A 22396-nucleotide genomic window follows, 5' to 3' on the forward strand; every position below is an offset into this window, starting at 1 on the left:
AGACTAGACTATAGACTAGACTATAGACTAGACTATAGACTAGACTATAGACTAGACTATAGACTAGACTATAGACTAGACTATAGACTAGACTATAGACTAGACTATAGACTAGACTATAGACTAGACTATAGACTAGACTATAGACTAGACTATAGACTAGACTATAGACTAGACTATAGACTAGACTACAGACTAGACTATAGATTAGACTATAGACTAGACTATAGACTAGACTATAGACTAGACTATAGACTAGACTATAGACTAGAATATAGACTAGACTATAGACTAGACTATAGACTTGACTATAGACTATACTATAGACTTGACTATAGACTTGACTACAGACTTGACTATAGACTTGACTGTAGACTTGACTATAGACTTGACTATAGTCTAGTCTATAGTCTAGTCTATAGTCTAGTCTATAGTCTAGTCTATAGTCTAGTCTATAGTCTAGTCTATAGTCTAGTCTATAGTCTAGTCTATAGTCTAGTCTATAGTCTAGTCTATAGTCTAGTCTATAGTCTAGTCTATAGTCTAGTCTATAGTCTAGTCTATAGTCTAGTCTATAGTCTAGTCTATAGTCTAGTCTATAGTCTAGTCTATAGTCTAGTCTATAGTCTAGTCTATAGTCTAGTCTATAGTCTAGTCTATAGTCTAGTCTATAGTATGGTCTATAGTCTAGTCTATAGTCTAGTCTATAGTCTACTCTATAGTTTTACTATAGAAAACATATCTCAACTAAAGACAGTTTTCCTACAGAAAATTTTTTTAAATTGAGACGGTTTTCCTATAAAAACAACGTGTTTTAAATTGGGATAGTTGTCCTATCCTTGAAAAAACTTGTCTTAAATTGAGATAGTTTTCCTATAGAAAACTTATCTTAGCTAAAGAGAGATTTCCTACGGAAGACTGTTTCCTACAGAAAACTTGTCTCAATTAGATACAGCTTTTCTATAAAAAACATATCTAAATTAGTGAAATTTTTCCTATGGAGAACTTGTCCCAATCAGGGCTCGATCAAGTAGAGTTTTCCTATATATGATCCTTCTCTCTAGTCAGTTTTTTTTAGCAAACTAACGTACATTTTAATTTCCTTTAAATAAATCTTAAATATAATAAATTTTTTATTTGATTTCTTTAATTGAATCCCCTGTACCTCACGTCTTAGAATTCTTTGCGCAACAAGTCTTATGGTAAATCTTTAATGATAATTTTTAATAAAGGGAAATTTAGGTTGTCCATTAACTGGTTTAAAATTTTTCGCAATTACACATTTATATTTTATATTTATGGCACCATTAAAACCTGTTTAAAATCTAGTCTAAATTGTGCACACTGTGCGAGTGTAATGTAATTGTATACCATGGGGGACGGACATGGGAGACACATGCTTTAAAGGTTGATTATCAGAGCAAAAAAAAAAAAAAAAGAAAGAAAGAAATAAAAACAAAACTCGGTTAAAGTGGTTTGTAATGGACACACATCGCATTGCAGATGTGAAGAAAAAATGAACTCAAAAAGAGAGTGAAATAAATACTGCGCGATCACTTTATTATAGTAAGACACACTTTAAGGCTGCTGCAATGAACAGTGATCATATAGATAAATATTTATGTACGAGGTTCAATAATATATCAAATGAAGTTGTAATATGTAATGAAATATAAAAACAATTCCAATCGATAGAGAATGTTAAAGTGATAACATGCTGTTAATGAGATCTCCTAGAAAATACTAATGAGAAATTTAAATACTTTTTTTATTTGTAGAGATCCTATAGATTCTTGATTCGACCCTCGCATAAATATTATATATCAAAAAGTATATTATTGTTAGTGGTGTTGGGGACATTACTCAAGTTTCATGCATTAATTGAAAATGATTACGTTAATTAACTTTTTTACTTTAGAATGATGATGATCATCATCAGCAGCTGCAGCAGCAACATTTTCATGATGATAATATTTGAAGTAGTGGAGGTTTTTGTTTAAAAAATTATGTTTGTTTTTTATTTCTCATAATGAAATCATACATTTCATTTAATAACAAAAAATCTTTTTTTTAACAAAAGCTAAAGCATTAAACAACGATCATATTTATAATAATAATATAATAAAAACAATCTGAGAATGTTGCGGTTTTTATAATGAATTGATAAAAAAATAAAATAAACTTTAGACAAGAAAAAAAAAAAAAACAAAACATTGAAATTTTAAACTAGAGATCTTGTATTTATCTAAATGGGAAAAAAGATCCATCCGTCAGCTGTAGTATTTGTAGTAGGCATTGGAAAAAAGCTTCAAGAATTCAAATCTCAAAGAACATCCGTTGGAAATTTAAAACTTTAAAAAAATTTTAGATAAAAGAATTATTAATATTTATTTATGTATATTTGTTAGTTTGTTGGCTTTTTTCTAAAATCCAATGTTTGTTTTTTATTATTATTCATATTTCTTATGAAAAATCGCACACTTCAAGTTCTTGTTTTATTTAAATTTTTTAATTTGCCTTGATCAGCAGCGTCAAATAAGGGTTTTTTGTATATTAAAACTAGTTGTAGCTGTTGGTATGTTATGTTACTGTTTTTTTTAGTTGTTTATTTGTTTTGTTTTTTTGTGGTATATTAATTTTAAATACAATGTGCAGTTTTTTTCTAAAGAGATCGTTATTTTTTTTCTCTTGTGCTCTTTGTAAATGTAAGATTTTGTAAGTTACTCTTAATTTATTTACATGGTTTATGTTAATTAAATTAAGTCTCTTTAGGTTAGTTTACAGTTACTATTAAAAATTATTGAGTTGGCAGAACAATATTGCTAATTAGTACTACATATTTTGCGAATCCAAGGGAACTTGGAACAAAGTATTTGCCACTTTTTTGGAATATAAGAAAACGAACATATCTTCACTTTATTTTAAAAGTAACAGTTAAGTGGAAACTGTGCTCAACATTTTCTGTATCTTGAAATTTTTCTACCATATACAGCTACTCTATAGTCTAGTCTATAGTGTAGTCTATAGTCTAGTCTATAGTGTAGTCTATAGTCTAGTCTATAGTGTAGTCTATAGTCTAGTCTATAGTGTAGTCTACAGTCTAGTCTATAGTCTAGTCTATAGTCTAGTCTATAGTCTAGTCTATAGACTAGTCTATAGTCTAGTCTATAGTCTAGTCCATAGTCTAGTCTATAGTAATTCTAGTCTATAGTCTAGTCTATAGTCTAGTCTATAGTCTAGTCTATAGTCTAGTCTATAGTCTAGTCTATAGTCTAGTCTATAGTCTAGTCTATAGTCTAGTCTATAGTCTAGTCTATAGTCTAGTCTATAGTCTAGTCTAGTCTATAGTCTAGTCTATAGTCTAGTCTATAGTCTAGTCTATAGTCTAGTCTATAGTCTAGTCTATAGTCTAGTCTATAGTCTAGTCTATAGTCTAGTCTATAGTCTAGTCTATAGTCTAGTCTATAGTCTAGTCTATAGTCTAGTCTATAGTCTAGTCTATAGTCTAGTCTATAGTCTAGTCTATAGTCTAGTCTATAGTCTAGTCTATAGTCTAGTCTATAGTCTAGTCTATAGTCTAGTCTATAGTCTAGTCTATAGTCTAGTCTATAGTCTAGTCTATAGTCTAGTCTATAGTCTAGTCTATAGTCTAGTCTATAGTCTAGTCTATAGTCTAGTCTAGTCTAGTCTATAGTCTAGTCTATAGTCTAGTCTATAGTCTAGTCTATAGTCTAGTCTATAGTCTAGTCTATAGTCTAGTCTATAGTCTAGTCTATAGTCTAGTCTATAGTCTAGTCTATAGTCTAGTCTATAGTCTAGTCTATAGTCTAGTCTATAGTCTAGTCTATAGTCTAGTCTATAGTCTAGTCTATAGTCTAGTCTATAGTCTAGTCTATAGTCTAGTCTATAGTCTAGTCTATAGTCTAGTCTATAGTCTAGTCTATAGTCTAGTCTATAGTCTAGTCTATAGTCTAGTCTATAGTCTAGTCTATAGTCTAGTCTATAGTCTAGTCTATAGTCTAGTCTATAGTCTAGTCTATAGTCTAGTCTATAGTCTAGTCTATAGTCTAGTCTATAGTCTAGTCTATAGTCTAGTCTATAGTCTAGTCTATAGTCTAGTCTATAGTCTAGTCTATAGTCTAGTCTATAGTCTAGTCTATAGTCTAGTCTATAGTCTAGTCTATAGTCTAGTCTATAGTCTAGTCTATAGTCTAGTCTATAGTCTAGTCTATAGTCTAGTCTATAGTCTAATCTATAGTCTAGTCTATAGTCTAGTCTATAGTCTGGTCTATAGTCTGGTCTATAGTCTAGTCTATAGTCTAGTCTATAGTCTAGTCTATAGTCTAGTCTATAGTCTAGTCTATAGTCTAGTCTATAGTCTAGTCTATAGTCTAGTCTATAGTCTAGTCTATAGTCTAGTCTATAGTCTAGTCTAGTCTAGTCTAGTCTAGTCTAGTCTAGTCTAGTCTAGTCTAGTCTAGTCTAGTCTAGTCTAGTCTAGTCTAGTCTAGTCTAGTCTAGTCTAGTCTAGTCTAGTCTAGTCTAGTCTAGTCTAGTCTAGTCTAGTCTAGTCTAGTCTAGTCTAGTCTAGTCTAGTCTAGTCTAGTCTAGTCTAGTCTAGTCTAGTCTAGTCTAGTCTAGTCTAGTCAAGTCTAGTCTAGTCTAGTCTAGTCTAGTCTAGTCTATAGTCTAGTCTATAGTCAAGTCAAGTCTAGTGTAGTCTAGTCTAGTCTAGTCAAGTCAAGTCTATAGTCTAGTTTAGTCTATAGTCAAGTCTAGCGAAAATAGGGGGTTTTAATTAAGGACTTGACAACTCTGAGTAGATATTTACATTTTCATTATGTTGAATTACACGATCATCGAACTATTTTGAGAAGCCGGGTTCAATTCCCAGTTGAGGAACATTTTTATTTTTAACTTTTATTATACATAAGTAATTGCAATTTATTATTTATAAATTTAAATTATGTATGTAGTTTCATTTTATTTCAAATGTGATAGTTTAGAAACAAAAGATATTTTCTAATTTTTTGATTAGATTTAGATTTTATGATAATCGTTCATCAATTTACATTTTATTTTGTTTTGGCAATAAGAAATAAAAATCTAACGTCTTCTCTTATAGTGTGTAGGGAGCTTTATTAAAGAATGCAATATAGATTGTATTCATTTTGTAATTGTACTTGATAATTTGCAATTACTAGTATGTATGTATGTACTTTAATTGTAAATACATAATGAAAAAAGTAATTCAATAGAGTTGTAATATTTTGTTGATAATAATGCTGTTTATTGTTGTTATACAAAATCGATTTAATGATCTGTAAATATCAGGATGTCATTAGTGCTAAAAGATTTTTACGTGTACTGAAGTAAGTACACATGTATGTCTACTGTTTTCTGACATAAAGGGTCAAGACAAGAATAGAAACGTGATCGTGAATTTGAGTATTAGGATTAGTTCGTAGTATCAGGAGACAAATTAGTTTAACATAAAGTCTTACGAATGATATAGGGCTTTCATTAAGAAGTTCATAACTCTGAATTTACACTGTGAACATCATTCCAACTAAGCAATTTGAGTACCCGGGTTCAATTCCCAGCTGAGGACAATTTTTATTTTTATATTTTGCTTTGATTACTTTTTTGATAACTATTACTTATAATTGCAGTACTAATTACAATTACTAACAAGTAAAGCAATTGCTATAAGTATTTGTAATAAAATTTTAATATTTTTTGACTTAAATGTTATTATTGATCTTGTATAAAATTAATTTAATGATGTGAAAATACCAGGACATCAAAATATGTCGAGTAGCCGGGTTCAAATCCCAGCTAAAGAATTTTTTTTGTTTTGCTTTCATTATTTTGCTTTTCTCATACATTAGGAGTAATTGTAATTGATTATTTTTTAATTACAATTACTTGTAATTGTAGATTTACCAATTACAATTACTTAATTTGTAATTGAAATATGTATTAGTAATAGATTTTAATTCAATTAATTAATAACCAATTAATTGTAGTTGAAGTATTTGTATATGTAATTATTTGTAATTGTAATTGAATAGTTTCAATTACTTTAATTGTAATTGATTAATTGAATTGAATTAATCAATTCCAAATGAAGAAAATTACTCAAAAAATTTTAGTAAACATTATATGCAAGACAGCCGCGTTCCATAAAATTTCAAATGGATCGGTCTATAATTATACATACATAGCTTCCGAAAAACACTTGAATTGACAAAAATCTATTATAAATATCAGTATCGAGATAAAATTACAAATCATATATAAAGCTGATGATGGTTTCCTAATTGGTCATATCTCCCATATGAGACCTTATTCCGAACTTAAGGTAAAATATGTATGTGTAGGGTGTCATTTATTAGGACTGGGACGAGTTTACTTTCTTACTTGTTTTGTATTACAACTGTTGCCATCCTAACATTATGCTTAAGTACTTAAAATTTTAAAAGGTACCATATTATTACACTTAATCGCCCCTATAATGATCACAAGTTATTATTTTTTCACACAACCGAAACTCTCGTTCTCTCTCTATTATTATTTTAAACACTCTCTCCTTTTCGTTTTCTTGCTCAATTTTATTAAATTTTGCTCACTTTTTTAAATTTCTTCGTTGTTGATTGTTTTTGCTCTCGTTTTGATGGTTGGTTATTTAATGAACAGGTAAAACCACACTCATACACTGATACAACAATTTTAAACAGGTAGCATTTTCATACAAACAAGATCACAAAAAAAATACAACAAAAAATATAAAGCGAAAAATTCACCAACAAATTTTTTGTGAAGTAGTTTTAAGAAATTTTAATATTTGATTTGTTTGTGTGTTTTAAGCAAATTTTATCTTTTATTTCAATTAAGTATTTGTAAAAAATATGATTGATCGATTTTTTACACTAACATTTTGTTTAAATTATTTAATAATTTTATTTAATTATTTGCGTTTTTTTGTTGTTTTGAATTTTGTACACTAATTTCAAACTGGCCGAATTTCTCTCAACTCGTTTCGTTCAAAACTCTAAACGTTTTCTGTTTCGAATACCGTCTTCAAATATTTATTGTTGTTGCCAGCAACAGCTTATTTCGTCAACTAACTAACTGACTTTATTTCTTTTTAAAAAATTGATCACTTGTATCTTAAACCGTCAGTTTGTCTGTCTTTCGGTTTGCTTGTTGCTCGTTTGAGTGTATGAGTGTGTATCTATGAGTTTGTTGTCTTCGTGATGTTGTTGTTGCTATTGTCTTCTCCATGTAGTATTTATACGCTACAACTCAAAACTCACAATAAAAGATTGCGAGCAAAATCAACCAGTCAAAGCAACCATCATCAGTGACGTCGTTAAAAAAAGGCGAAATGACTAATGCTCTTCTCCAATAGCTGGGTAATTTAACGCTACTACTACAACAACTTTATTATTATTATTGTTTTATTTTTTTTTTTTATTTTATTTGTTGTTGGCGTTGGAGCACATGAGTCTAGCTCTAGCATTAGAGCATGACATGGCTACGAGTCAGTAGTCGGTGGAGAAGTAGCGTGCCAGTGCCATTTGTATCTATTTGTACAATTTGACTGTTTAGTTTAGCGTATCAACTGTTAATTTTTATTTATTGGTCGCGTCATTTGCGATGTTAAACAAATTTCTCTTGTCAGGGTTGTTTGTTTCTATTGTCAATAATACAGCCTTCCTTTGGGTCAGGTGTTTTCTCTAAATTTTCTTTAGTGAAAATCAATAGAACCTTTTTGAAAATTTATGTTTAAAAACTGTTATTTTTCATTAGATTATCATCTGTCTGTATGTAGTATTAGGATGATCATAATATGTTGGAGGCAGAAGGACTTTAAATAAAAGTATTTTTGTATAATATTGCATTTGTTTATATGAGTGACTTTCTCAATATGTATATAGTTTTGAAATAAAACCGCCATTTATTATGCAAAACATGATCAAATGTAGTGTATAAATAACGAAATTTTTATGTAGTTTCAAAACGAGAAAAGTAAGAACACGAAAAATATATTACAAAGTTTTAAGTTTTTACATTTGGAAGTATCAGTTCTACTACTCCACTACAATATAGTGTTTGTCCTCTATGTTGAAATTATTTACCACATCTTCTGCTGCCAAAATTTGATTCCTATATTTAAGACTATATAAAAGGTTCAGGAACTCAGTTTCCTGGATGTAATTCCTAGGAATTTTCCAATCGGTGTTCGTGAGGTTAACTACCCCGAACTTCCTTCCTTTTAAAGCTATAACATCCGTTGCCGACTACTCTCGAGTGGACTGGTGCCCATATGATGTAAATCTTACCTCTGGGAGGGTATCCGGTTAGAGCTCTCTAAAAATCCAATACGGTCTTAGATTTAACTTTATTACCTGATATCGCCCTAATTGCCTTCTGGCTGTCGGTAAATATGTTAAGCCCTGTAAAAGCCATATTTATTCTAATCCAATTTATGCATTCCGTTATTGCTCTAACTTCTGCTCGGAAGCTAATGATTATTTAAACGGTGGTACATTTCTGTTCCTGTGTCTTTAATATAGATAGAATCCCAGGCCCATTTTCTCCCCCAATTTGCAGTCATCCGTTTAGCAACGGATTACCACGGGTATTTGCTCTAATATTCCACTTGACCTTGACATTCTATCTGGGATCAGGTTTTAAACTCAGGTCTGGAAAATCCTTTGTTATATATTTTTTATACACAGATGGGAGGTATATTGATGATGTCTTTCCCACAAAAGTATATATTTTGGATGCTTTTTAGATTTTAAGACGATGCTTTTTAGATTTTAAGACGATCTAAGTCCGTAAGTTTGTGTTTGAAAACACTATAGAGTTTGAATGAAAAGAGCTAGATGACTGAAATTGTCGAGAGATATTGTTCACGCAGGTTGTTTTGTATTGAAAATGGACTGTATCGGTCAACAATTCCACCTAAAATACCTTGAGTATTAAGAAAGAAGTCACAGTTCAGAGTATATTTTGCACTAATGTGAGCATACCTTAGGCAAGCCATGAGGCAATATTACTAGAGCCGATAGATTGGTTCTGACTAGACAGCAATCTACACTCGGTAATCTAGATGTTGGAATATCAATAGAGGTCTGTTCTTGGATGACTATGATTTTCAGCTTAGTTAATCAGCACTGTTTGTCATATTAAGGTTATATGGTTGACTGCTCTATGGTTCCCTTATTAAAAATTTCGGTCTTACTTATTCCAAATCAGAAATAAGTCTGACTCATATTGAGGCATACATTGTATTTATTTGTATTATAAAAAAGTCGACTGTATGTATATTTTTAGACCAGGGCACTCGTTACGTTCAATGCATACTTTTTTTTAAGAAACTGCCAGTATCCCAAAATGGCTATAGTGCATTATTACTAGGATCGCCAAACTGGTTCTGACATCTTCTATATTGTAGTATTAAACTTTTGCGAGATTAATAATGACTTGTTCAAGGTCTTTAAACTGTTGAATCCATAATCCGATAGACATAATTCGGAACTGAATTATAAAGGACAGGAGAAATGAAAGAAACTGTCAGTCTACAACTTCTATCCGGTATGTCGGATTGCTAAAAACCTTAAATCCATAATTTTTTATTTGGATCACTTGACACGAAATTGCCCATATGTATTGTGATGGTGCTAAAGGTTTGGTAGTAATAGCTCCCGCGTTGTCCTTGTCGTTTCACTACATTATACACCCCACATATTCTATGGACCTTTCAATCTTATTTTATGAAGACGGTTTTTGCACTTCGGTTTAATTTTCACTTTTAAATTGAACTTATTTTTTCTATTTAAAAAGCCTGGAACTACTTTGTAAGCCATAATATTTATCTCGTGTACACACTTTTTATATGTAAGTTCAATTTAATATATTTTCTTAATTTTTGATATAACATGCAGAATATTCAAATAGGCAGAGTCAAATATTTAGCCTATTTTTAAGGCTCAACTTAAAATCACACATTATTAGCCGCTTTTTTAGTATTTAGGTTCGTACATACATATATTGGGTAAACCAATAGTAATTTCGCATTTTTTCACATTTACTTATCTATGTATGTAATATGTATGTTTTAATTCTCAACGTAGATTTAATTCTTTTGTCATATTTGATGATCTTATACATTTGTAAATTTTCCATGCAAATCTTGTGAAAATTGCTTTTAAACACGCAAAGCTTAAGTTAATAATTTCATCATATTTGTATGACTAAATTTTTTTTTTTTCGAAAATATAATTTAATTTGAGTAAATTATAATACAAATAAATACAATGTTGTTGCAAATAATTGTTAGATTTTTATTATGAGTTTATGCACACAATATTTCTATAGAAATATTGGGCGAGATGGGAAATCGTTGGGTAGATCAGTAGCCTGATCTTTGTATATCTAACCCCGCTGAGCAAAAGCATAAAAGTTAAGATAAGTAAAGGTTTAATGAATCATTGATCGATAGTTTACCATAGCCACATTTGCAGAGAATCTTAAGAAAATATATATCCTTGGATCTGTAATAATGAGAGAGTTTTTCACTTTGATCAGTAAAAGGGATTATATATTTACATGAAAAACATTATTCCAATACTAATCGTTTTAAATTGTAATCGTTTATAACCGTCGTAATGTATATTAATGCACTGATTATATATTCGAGAATTGCCAGTTATATGAAATTGCAATATTTTAATCAAGTCCATAAATTAGCTCATAGACTAGTTCACAGATCAGCCTATAGATTATTTCATAGCTTAATTAGTCTGCAGACTGATCCATAGATTATTCTATAGACTAGTACAGAGATTAGTCAATATAGTAGTCAATTAACTAATCTATATATTGTCACCTAAAACGCAAACGGCCCTATCTAACATTTTTAACATTTTACAGGAGAAGCAAAAACTATTGAAATTGGAAAGTTTGTTTCTATCATCGCGATTTAAATATATAAATTGTTTAATAATGATACTTGACAAAGACGTATATAAAAATGGATTAATTGGACTCTTTACCTTTAATATTTAAATGTTTTTGTAGATAGTGCCTTTTGTTTTTTGTCAATGAAATCGCTAATTTTGGTCGGAGGAATTCAATTTTTTGTGTGGACATATGTTTTGATGCAATACATTATCAATACAACATCAACAATAAAATCGATAGTGAATAGATTAGTCCATATTAAAACAAGTAAGAAATTATAGTCGGGCGAGGCCGACCCAACCCAGTTACACAAATAAAATGTGATTTAGTTTTCATAACAAAGCATGTAGGTTGAATTGTACCTTGCCTCAAATATATGTACTTAATATATTTATTTTTGAATAAAATATTGGACATTTAGTCAAATTTTTAAGGGGGCTTTGTATAGGGGCTATTTATTTTATAATTATAAAATTCATGAGGGTCATCAAGGCTAGTATAGAACTTGGTTTTGCAGCTTTTTGTCGAGATACAAGTACATATATTAAACATAATTATGAACATAAAAGCCCTATTCGGCGGATTCAGTTGTATGGGGGCTATGTGAAATAATGCACCGATGTTAACCATTAGGCTTCGTCTCTTGTACAATAGAAGATCATGTGCAAAATTTCATTGAATTATCTTCAAAATTGTGACCTGTAGTTTGATGACAAGGTTACAAGGGACAGACGGCCAAATCGACTCAGAAAATTCTAAGCCGATTGGTATACTTTAAGGTGGGTATAGGACCAATATTATTGTGCGTTACAAACATCACCACAAACCCAATATGTTCCGTTAATGCAATGACACCGGCAATTGGACTGATTTCAATAAAATAACGTATAACGTAGAAAATCGTTGTATTAATAGAGGTTTTTCTTTCAGTGTAGTTTGCAGGCTGCTCCATAGATTAGTCTATAGACTAGTACAGATATTATTCAATATATTAGTCCATCAACTAATTTATATATAGTCAATAGATTAGTCCACATATTAGTCCATATATTTGTCAAAATACAAATTCCTATATTAGTCCATAGACTATCCTATATACTATTTAATAGATAAGTTGTCCATAAACAACTATATAGACTAGTCTATATATTAGTCAATAGATCAGTCCACAGTTTTGTTCATAAACAAGCCTATATATTAGTCCATAGTTAAACCTGTAGGTTACTCCATAGACAAGTCCATATACTAGTCAATAAACGAGGAAATATACTATTCAAAAGATTAATGCGTAGGCAATCAATATTCAATAGACTACTCCATAGATTAGTTCTTAAACTAGTCTACAGAATAGTCAATTGATTGATAATATAAAGGATAATAGAGTAAACCCTAGACTAATCAATAATCAATAATAATAGACTAGTCAATAGATTTATCCATTCAAAAAATATATTTTAAATTTAAAATCCAATGCCTTGCAAAGATATATTTAAGAAAAAGCTTTACTGAGATCCCTCTCTACGTCGTAAATAGATATCTTATTTGCCAAATTATTCAAAAAGTTCCGCTTATAAAGTAGCTTCTTGGTATCTTATGATTTTTGTGACTCTATTGTTGTTTTCATAATTAAGTGACTTGGAAAATGTTTAAAAACTGCAATTTGCTAACTTTAACATTTTCAACCGCTTTTCCCATTAATTTCTTTTGTTACGTTTTAAGATAATTTAAGTATGCTGCCAACCAACCAACCAGTCAGCCAGTCAGTCAACCAACTGACGCATTAACTTTTGAATATTTTAAACAAATAAGAAACAACAAACTTTATTTTGTTTAACAACATACTTCGCATTCTCTTCTTCGAGCTACGGAGTTTGGTATTCATGTGCTAAAAGACGAATTTTGTTGTTATTGTTGCTTAAGTACGCACTGTAGCTACAAGTACTTTCATTTGTGGTACGGTATGCCCTGTTTAATTGCAACAAGTTTAAATAACTTTTTTCCTAAACTGTTGATAATTTTATATTAGATTTTTTAAATAACCCAGATGAAAATACTCCCTTTAAAAAACAATTTAATGTTTGTGTTATTTAACGAGGGCTTACTGTATTTGTTAAATACTTTTATTTCTTCTTGTTACGCACAAAACTCACATAAACTTTTAACGTTTTTCGTTAAATTTTTGTCACTGTCATTTATCATAAATTAGTTTTCGTTGTTGTTTCTTTTAAGCTGTGCTACTTCTTCAGTGTTTTCATTCTTCGTCTTCTTCTTCTGTTTATTCCACTTCTATTTTGGTAGTAGATTTACTTTTTTTGTTGTTACTGCTGTTTATTGTAATTATTTCTAGTCGTTTGTTTTTGTTTATATTCCCGATAAAGTTTTGAATGTGATGTTTTTCGAATGTCATTATTTGTCTGAAGACAGGGGTATGTTAGAGGGAATAAGTATGCTTGTTTACATGAGGATATGTAAGCAAAATCTTTGCCAAATTGTTGGATATTACTTTATTTTCAATGTAATAATGTTTTTGTTAATAAGAACAAAATAATTATAACAAAAAAGAATAAAAAGAAATAAATAATAATTAAAAAATTTTCCACAAACAAGTGATTTTCTTAAGGAATAAATCATTAATGTCGTTTTTGAAAACAATTACATTTAAAGGATTTATGAAAAAAGATTCGGTTATGCCGAATCTTAAATACCCTTCATCTATAAGTTAGTTTTTTATAAAGACGTCGAATATTTATAGCAATTTACATTTTATAAATTTCGAATGCTTTAATTTGCACACAGAACTAAATTCTCAGCTTGGAAGTGATTTTCGTAGACTTTAAGTGGAAGCTATGACCACTTATGAACCGATCCAGAAAAAATTTCGCAGAATGCTGTGTATATATATGTACAAAATATAGTCGTGTCAAATTTTATACAAAACACCACCCTGTTGAATTTTCAATATTAGTTCAAGAGTTGTTTAATTATAAATGATTTTGGGAACTTTCGGACTTTATATATTGCCAATTTCGGATCGATCTAGAAAAAACTCACAGAATGATGTGTTTATGTACAAAACATATGCGAGTTGAATTTTATTAATTAATGTCCGTTATTAGTACGATTGTACAATTAAGAGATTTTCAGAAGTGGTCTGGACCTGTAAAAAATTTTAATGAATAATTTATATATGCCCAAAACGTAATAGTAGTTGATTTTGTCCCGGTACGATTATTTATGTGTTTTTAAGTGATTTTCGTAAGTGGACCTTTTATGGGAACTATGAACATTTAGATTGATTATTGAGATTTCGATCGATATCGTATGCCGTAATTTGGGCCCAGGTTTCTAGGTTGTAAAAAATTTGCGTTATTGTATTATATTTATATTTATGTTTGAATATTTGGATCACGAAGATATCTAGGATCTTTAGAAAATTGATTTTAATAAAAATATAGATAGACGGACATAGGTTTTTCTATAAGGATCCCTAATATTTATATACTTCACGAAAATTATATTTTAGAAATTACAAATGGAATGACAAAGTTATATCTATGTTCATATGTATGTATATACCCTTCTCAAGAAGGCGAACGGTATAATAATCAGGTTTCCTAAAAGTGGGGTTAGGATCGATTTTCACAAATGTGCTAAAATTTAATTGATATAAAACACGTTTATTTTCAATATTATCTCAATATTAATACTTATAAGTTTCATATATGAAACCATTATTGTTAAAGGAAGATTATAGGGGGACTAAGTTAAAAACTGAGCCGATTTTCTCAAATATTTATGCAGAAAAGCCGAAGAGGCCTTTACAACTGGGCTTAACCCTGAAGGCTGAATGTCTTTTCACAAGAAAGATAAAAACGCATGTAAGATACGAGTCGGCACACAAAGCCGAGCTGTTATCTTTATGCGAATTGACCAAAGTCGGTTACAGCCAAACTTCATCAATATACACTGGACATATTCGAACTTCGCCGATCGCATTACGGTAACATAATTAATCGGGAATTTTGAGACATGGTTTCCTGAATGAGAGATCGTGGTCAAGGAAATTTTATGGCAAAAACTATCCGGAATCTTTCGTTACATGAATGGGAGAAAACCGGTTCTGGATATCTACTTTGCTAACAAGGAAACCGAGATGTACTACCTTCTTCCTTATTAAAAATATTCAATGACTAGTAGTTATACCAGTTATACATTACATGGTAAAGCGTGATCTGTAAAATCCCAACAATTTCTTAATGAAGGAAAGTAACTGTAGTGAAAAATACGGAGAACAATTGAACGCCTGGGTTCGAATCCCGGCTAAGAATAAATATATATTTTTTATACCCTACATCACTTTAGTAGGGAGGGTATATTGGGTTTGTACTGATGATTGTAACGCACAATAATATTGGTCCTATTCCCACCTTAAAGTATACCAATCGGCTCAGAATCATTTGAGTCGATTTAGTTATGTCCGTCCGTCCATGTAAATCTTGTAATCAAACTACAGGTCGCAATTTTGAAGATAATTCAACGAAATTTGGTACATGATCTTCTATTGTCCCAGGGACGAAGCCTTTTGAAAATGGTTACGATCGGTCCATAATTTCACCTAGCCCCCATACAACTGAACCCCTGAATAGGGCTTGTAAACCTTGTAATCAAACTACAGGTCGCAATTTTGAAGATAATTCAATGAAATTAGGCACATGATTTTCTATGGTACTGGAAACGAAGCCTATTGAAAATGTTTAACATCGGTCCATTATCTCACCTAGCCCCCATACAACTGAACCGGACTAATAGGGCTTTTAAGTTCATAATTATGTTAAATATACTCGTATCTCGACAAAAAGCTGCAAAACCAAGTTCTATACTAGCCTTGATGACCCCCATGAATTTTTTAATTATAGGGTCTCATTTGACCATAGCCCCTATTCAAAGCCCCCTTCAAAATTCGACTTAAATGTCCACAATTTTATTCAACAATAAATGGCTTAAGTATATCTGAGGTAATGGTCCAAGAACCATGGATCCACCAGGATCGGGTTTGCGGACTACAACTTAAGGACTATAAAATCCTGTATGTTAAAAGTTCAGGTAAAGTAAGGTTCTGTATTCTGGCCAAGAGCTCTCTTCATATCTTCATCTTATCTGATTTCAGTGATGAAGATACGGTTGCAGCCGCGCTAGAACATGGCGGCACAACTACATGGCTGGTTTCAAGCTATATGGCCCACGATCACGGGGATTGTCCTCCCAACAACAATGTCCGAAGATTGGTAGACAAGGCGAACATGCACAACATCCCTGTCGTCATATGTGCTAAGTCGCACCACAGTATCTGGGGTAGTAGTGACACCAACACAAGAGGTGAGCAACTTTTCAATTTCATTATTAGAAGAAATTTGGAAGTAGTAAATAGGGGTTCAGAACCCACTTTCATTGTATCTAATAGAAGAGAGGTACTAGACATTACTCTCGTGAGTGCTAAGCACCGCGAATGTATCACGCATTGGACCGTATCTAATGACTGTTCTTTGTCAGACCATCGATATATAGACTTTATGATTGGTAATATAAAAGGGAATATGAATAGTATTCTAAATAGAAGGAAGACGAACTGGGAAGTTCAACATAACCTACTTTCCTCGTCTCTAATTTCTCTCCCTACTCTACAAAGTACTGAGGACATTAATGCAGCAGTTCACACCCTAACGGATGCCTTCCGTATGGCGACTACAACTGCCTGTAAACCTTCCATCAAGAGAGGAAAATCCAAACCCTCATGGTGGAACACTGAAATAGCAAACGCTAGAAAAGTATGTCGTAAACTGTTCAATGAGGCAAAAAGGACCAATAACTGGATACCCTATAAGACCTCAGTGAATCGTTTCAAAAACTTGACTAGAAATGCGAAGCGGAAGGCGTGGAGGGACTTCTGCACAAATGTTGAAGGTTCTTCCGAAACCAATCGACTTCGCAAAATTCTGTCTACTTCACATGTTGTCCCGAGCTATATTCAAAAGCCCTGTGGTAACTGGACAATGTCCTGCAGAGAATCCTTGGAAGTTCTGCTGGACACTCACTTTCCGGGTTGTCAACCTCTTAATGAAGAGACTGCAACCCCGGTTCATCTAACGTCTGATACTTGCTCTATAATCATTAATAGAGAGAGAATCCAATGGGCGCTTAACAGTTTTGACCCTTACAAATCTCCGGGTCCTGATGGTATTATACCTGCGGATCTTCAAAAGAACGAAGATCTCGTCATTCCATGGCTGCTATCTATCTATAAGGCATGCCTTAGGTTACTATACATCCCTCATATGTGGATGAGATATAATGTAGTCTTTATTCCAAAAGGGGGAAAGACATCACATACGAAACCAAAGGACTACAGACCAATCAGTCTTGCGTCTTTTCTTCTCAAGACTCTTGAGAGAGTCATTGATGTACACCTGAGATTAACTATCCCTACGGAATTGATCTCCAAATCACAACATGCCTATACCAAAGGCAAGTCTGTTGAAACGGCTCTACACTCGCTAGTGGGACATGTAGAAAGTTCACTAGCGCACAAAGAGTACTCCCTTGTTGCCTTCCTGGACATTGAAGGTGCCTTTAACAATGTCGAACCCTATGCCATTATAGACGCACTTGATGGACTAGGGATTGATCAGAAAACTCAGCAGCTTATAGTAAAACTTCTGAGTAATAGGGTCATAAGTGCAACGATGGGCGGAGTCAATGTCTCAAGACTTGCCAGTCGTGGCACACCACAGGGGGGAGTCCTATCTCCCCTACTCTGGAATGTGGCTATGAACTCCTTACTAATTGAACTAGATAAAAGGAGAATTAAGACTGTCGCTTATGCTGATGATGTCGCGGTAGTGGTAACTGGTAAATTCCTGGATACTATATCAAATTGCATGGAATCTGCTCTTAACTTGCTTAGCAAGTGGAGTGTTTCCTGTGGCCTCAGTGTAAATCCACTGAAAACTGAACTGGTTCTTTTTACAAGGAAGTATAAGATTGAAAATTTCATGCCTCCGAAGTTAAATGGAATAAGGCTCAATCTCACTGATCATGCGAAATACCTTGGAGTAATCCTTGACAGTAAACTATCCTGGTTCAAATTGGGGTGTCAACCCTAAAGGTATCAACTGGATCTTCAAAGCAGTTGTTAAGCCCATATTATTTTATGGTGTTATTGTTTGGTGGCAGGCATTGGAAATCGCTTCTCATTGTGCAGCCATCGAACGTACCTTACGAAATATTGCAATCCTAATCACGGGGGCAATGAGGACGACGCCAACGAAGGCCCTGCTAACCATAATGAACTGGTTACCAGCTGACCTGATGGCGATTCAACTGGCCCTTATTTCTGCAATCAGGCTAAACGCGTGTGGTTCGTGGTCCGGTAGCAGAGGTATAGGGCACTCACGAATAATTAAACACTTCGAATCTTTGCATCTTAATGTAGACTATTGCGTTGCGAAACCTCACTTCGATAGACGCTTTCACGTCCGAATTCCAGATAGGAATTCAGCATACGAGTCACACTCAACGGATGGTGTAACGAATGTTTTCACTGACGGCTCCAAGAGGAGTGGAAGAGTGGGTGGTGGCTTTTACATTGAAAGATTTGGAATCAAATCCTCTTTTAGGCTACCTAATTATTGCAGTATTTTACAGGCAGAGATTTCTGCTATAAAGCGAGTCGCAAACTGGCTGAGGTATTATCAAATATCGGGTGATATATGTATATATACGGACAGCAAAGCTGCGATTAAAAATTTAGCGGGTGTCTTTACGACATCTAGGTTAACCGAAGAATGCCGGGTATCTTTGAACGAGATAGCGAGACATTCTAGGATAACGCTAATATGGGTCCCTGGACATAGTAATTGTCAGGGAAACTGTATAGCTGACGAACTTGCCAGAAATGGTGCGATGAGAGGGGAAGATGAAATCGACGCATTTACTGGTACCTCTCTTACTAACTGTAAGTTACTGGTTCAGAACGAACTATATGAAATGGCTCAAATCAGATGGTTCAGTGAAATCACCTGTCTCAATTCGAGGTCAATTTGGCCTCTATATGACGCTCCCAGGTCAAGCTTGCTATTAAGCTTTCGCAGGGAACAGATTAGAATGCTGATATCAGTAATAACGGGACACTGTACTATTGGTAATCATGCCAGAAGAATGGGTCTCGAATATAACGACTACTGTAGAAGTTGTAATAATGAGGAAGAAGAGGAAACAATACCTCACCTTCTCTGCTATTGCCCATCTTTCAATGAAAGCAGAGAACAATGTTTTGGCCTTGCTGCTTTATCTTGTCTGGATGAGCTATCTGGGATATGCCTAAAGAATATCCTAAACTTTGTGAATCAAACCGGTTGGCTTAAATCTGGAAGTAGAGAGTAATAGTCAAGCGTACCCCTACGACCACTAGGGTAACACAACGGGACCGCAATTAGGTGGACCCATGTGAGCCACTCATCCTTGATTGAATGGCTGCCCTTCTTACCTAAACCTAAACCTATCTGAGGTAAGGTACAATTCAACTTAAATGCTTTATTATGAAAACTAAATCACATTTTTTTGGTAACAGGTGTCGGCCTCGCCCGACTATAATTTCTTACTTGTTTAAATTTAAATTTCTATATAAGTACATACCCATCCCGAAATAAGTAGGTATTTCATCAATGAAAGACTGAATGTACTGTTAACACAATAAGGACTGAACTAAAAACCTGGGCGGAAGAATCCCGTGCGCCAACATTAAATTTTTATGAGGTGATACCAAGTGCGAAGGTACATATTCTTAGTAGAGGCGCTGGTTTAGGGACACAAACATATAAAATTGGACAAATAGATTCAGACGAATGTAGAACAAGCGGAAAGGGCAATGAAACAGTGCATAAGATTTGTCAACCAATATTTCCCTTGAAGAAGAGCACAGATCTTCTTCATGACGGCCTAGACGCTGGTTTAGGGGCACAAACATATAAAACTGATTTAGATAAGCGGAGAGGACAATGAAACAATATAAAACTTGCTCTGCCATTGCGAGGTCTTCGTCGAAATTTAAAACAAATATCTTAGTATCGAAGTTGTTTGACGATAATTCCTTTCATATGATTTTTCTATCAATATTTCCCAAGAAGAAGAGCGCATAACAAGCATATCTGATGCAATATACATATGTACACATCTTTACAACCTAACAAAGCACCTATGGATTCTGCTCAGCGCAAACCTTGACCAAAGTCTTTGTGTTAACGATTTATTGGTCTGTGTAATATATATGAGATTACAGAATTTTCCCTAAGAGACCAATCTCCAGTTGAAATTTCAGATTTTTAGACTTAAAGAGTTCCATTTTATTAAGTGTTCAGTGTTTCTTAGTAAAAATAAATAGTTTTTACTTTTCTTTCTAAATATTTCAATATTTAATTATCAATTTTTTACTACTTTTTAATTCAAACAAATTGATTATAAACTTTTCGTTTTGTTTTAGCAGCAAACAAATAAAATAATAATCATTGTTGGTCAATCGCATACTGAATAATTAATCATTTTAATGTTTAACAAAAAAAAAAAGCACACACATTTTTTCCAAGAGTTTTTTACACACTATATTAGTATTGTTGCTGTTGTAAACAGAAATTTACATAAAATGAAACATGATAATATGTCAAAACATGCTGAATAAAGTTTAAAGAGAATTTGAAAAAAATACATATGTACTTTTATATGAATTTTAAAAGAATTTTTTCTTGTAATAAAAAAGTTGTGATCACAAATTAATTCCCCTTTAGCTTTGTAATTTAACAACGTCCACTTCCCAAAGCTCGAAATCTCAGTGGTGCTGTTTTTGTTTCAATTTAATTTTTGAGTGTTGATTTCTGATTTCTTTTTCAAATTTCCACAATTAAAGGGTTGTGGGAACAACCTCTTCTCGGGAGAAGTACAGATCACTTGGCTTGGTTAATCCATAAATTGTATTTATAAAAACTTTATGAGAAAAAAGATTATGGGAATTATTAAAGTTGAAGTTATGATTTAAGTGGAGGAAAGCTTTGTTTATAATATTTATACAAAAAGCTTTTTTTATTTATGAAAAGGACAAAAAAAGGTTTTGTTAATTGATCATGATTGCCAAGCTTAAGGTTGGCTTTGTTATTGTAGGATTTATTTTTAATACTTTGTGTGTTAAGTGATTTATTAGTCAACGTTTATTTTTATAAGAACATTTTCATTTCAAATTTAATTGAAATGGAAATATACCTATAAAATCGATCTTATCAATGCTTAAACAAATCTGATTAAGGACTTTTATAAAATCAAAATACATTCATACATACATACATACTTTTATGAATAACTAGCTATACCCAGTGTGCTTCGCTACCCTCATCGTAATGGAATAAAATAAATATTATTATTGTAAATGTATATACATATCTGCAATATCAAAAAGTCCCCTTTTATATAAGTTTGATTTTATGATTCTAGTCTCAATATTACAGACAATTTAAAAGTACATGCTTAATTTAATGTTTCCAGGTTCAATATTATAAAAAATTAAAAAAATACCAGTCGATGAACGAAAAAGTACTAAAAGGTCCCCTTTTATACATTATAATTTACTCCGTGCTCTACATGTTTATTTTAATGTTTCTAGGTTTAATTTTATAGAAAACTTAAAAAGTACCAGTCGAATTACGATAAAGTTCCAAAAAGTCCCCTTTTATAGATTCCCATTTACTCCAGGATCGTTGTGTTTGATTGAAATCAAATTTCCCGTTTATACCCCTTTTAATACCTTTTTCCTCCCCATTAACGAAATAAAAATTCTGTTTCAAAAAGTTGCAACATCTTATTAGGAGCCCGTTATTATGTATTCATATGTATAAATTAATAAACCAAAAACAATGTTTTATGAAAAAAGTACCAAAAATAGGTACAATTTTCACCCCTTAAACGTCCGAATATCCAAAAAGTACTAAATTTATATCTTTATTTTTTCGTCAAGTTATGAAGGAGTCAAAAATATTTTTTGAATGTTCTCTGGTTTAAAAGGTACATGGGGTACAAAAAAGTACCAAAATACAGTTTTTACCCGATATTCCCTAAATGGGCCGAATTTGAAAAAAGTACCAGACACCTGTCCGCTTATTTTTTAAATGAACGACGATAAGCTTTAAACTGTTTTTGTATCTTTTATAGTTTAGGCGATATGAGGTTACCGAATTTACCCCTTTTTACCATTTTTTACACCCTAAACATTCGAATTTCAAAAAATCCCGTCTTAGTGGATCTATTTGGTGGGGGACCAACCTCCTGTCCAAATTTCAGTTCTTTAGCTTCAGCCGTTTAGCTTAATCCTTTAAGGAAATTA

The 22396-nt window shown here is 32.3% G+C and overlaps 1 protein-coding gene across 10 annotated transcripts in view; it reads right to left on the reverse strand.

Moving 5' to 3' along the window:
- The window catches only part of LOC119609844, a 57523-nt gene extending 50407 nt beyond the window's left edge, over positions 1–7116 (reverse strand). For 4 of the 10 annotated variants that reach the window (XM_037964822.1, XM_037964820.1, XM_037964819.1 and 1 more), the window contains exon 1: positions 6938–7116. The gene's annotated coding sequence lies outside the window, so the exon portion shown is untranslated. Of the gene's footprint in view, positions 1–6489; positions 6604–6632; positions 6897–6937 lie in introns of those variants that run through there. The other 6 variants (XM_037964828.1, XM_037964824.1, XM_037964821.1 and 3 more) reach the window with 5 other exon arrangements.
- Positions 7117–22396: the final 15280 nt, after the last annotated feature.

Source organism: Lucilia sericata, unplaced genomic scaffold (assembly GCF_015586225.1).
Source record: "Lucilia sericata isolate MDLA Ls3-8-SP2 unplaced genomic scaffold, ASM1558622v1 Contig001067F_arrow, whole genome shotgun sequence".
Classification (NCBI taxonomy): Eukaryota; Metazoa; Arthropoda; class Insecta; order Diptera; family Calliphoridae; genus Lucilia; species Lucilia sericata.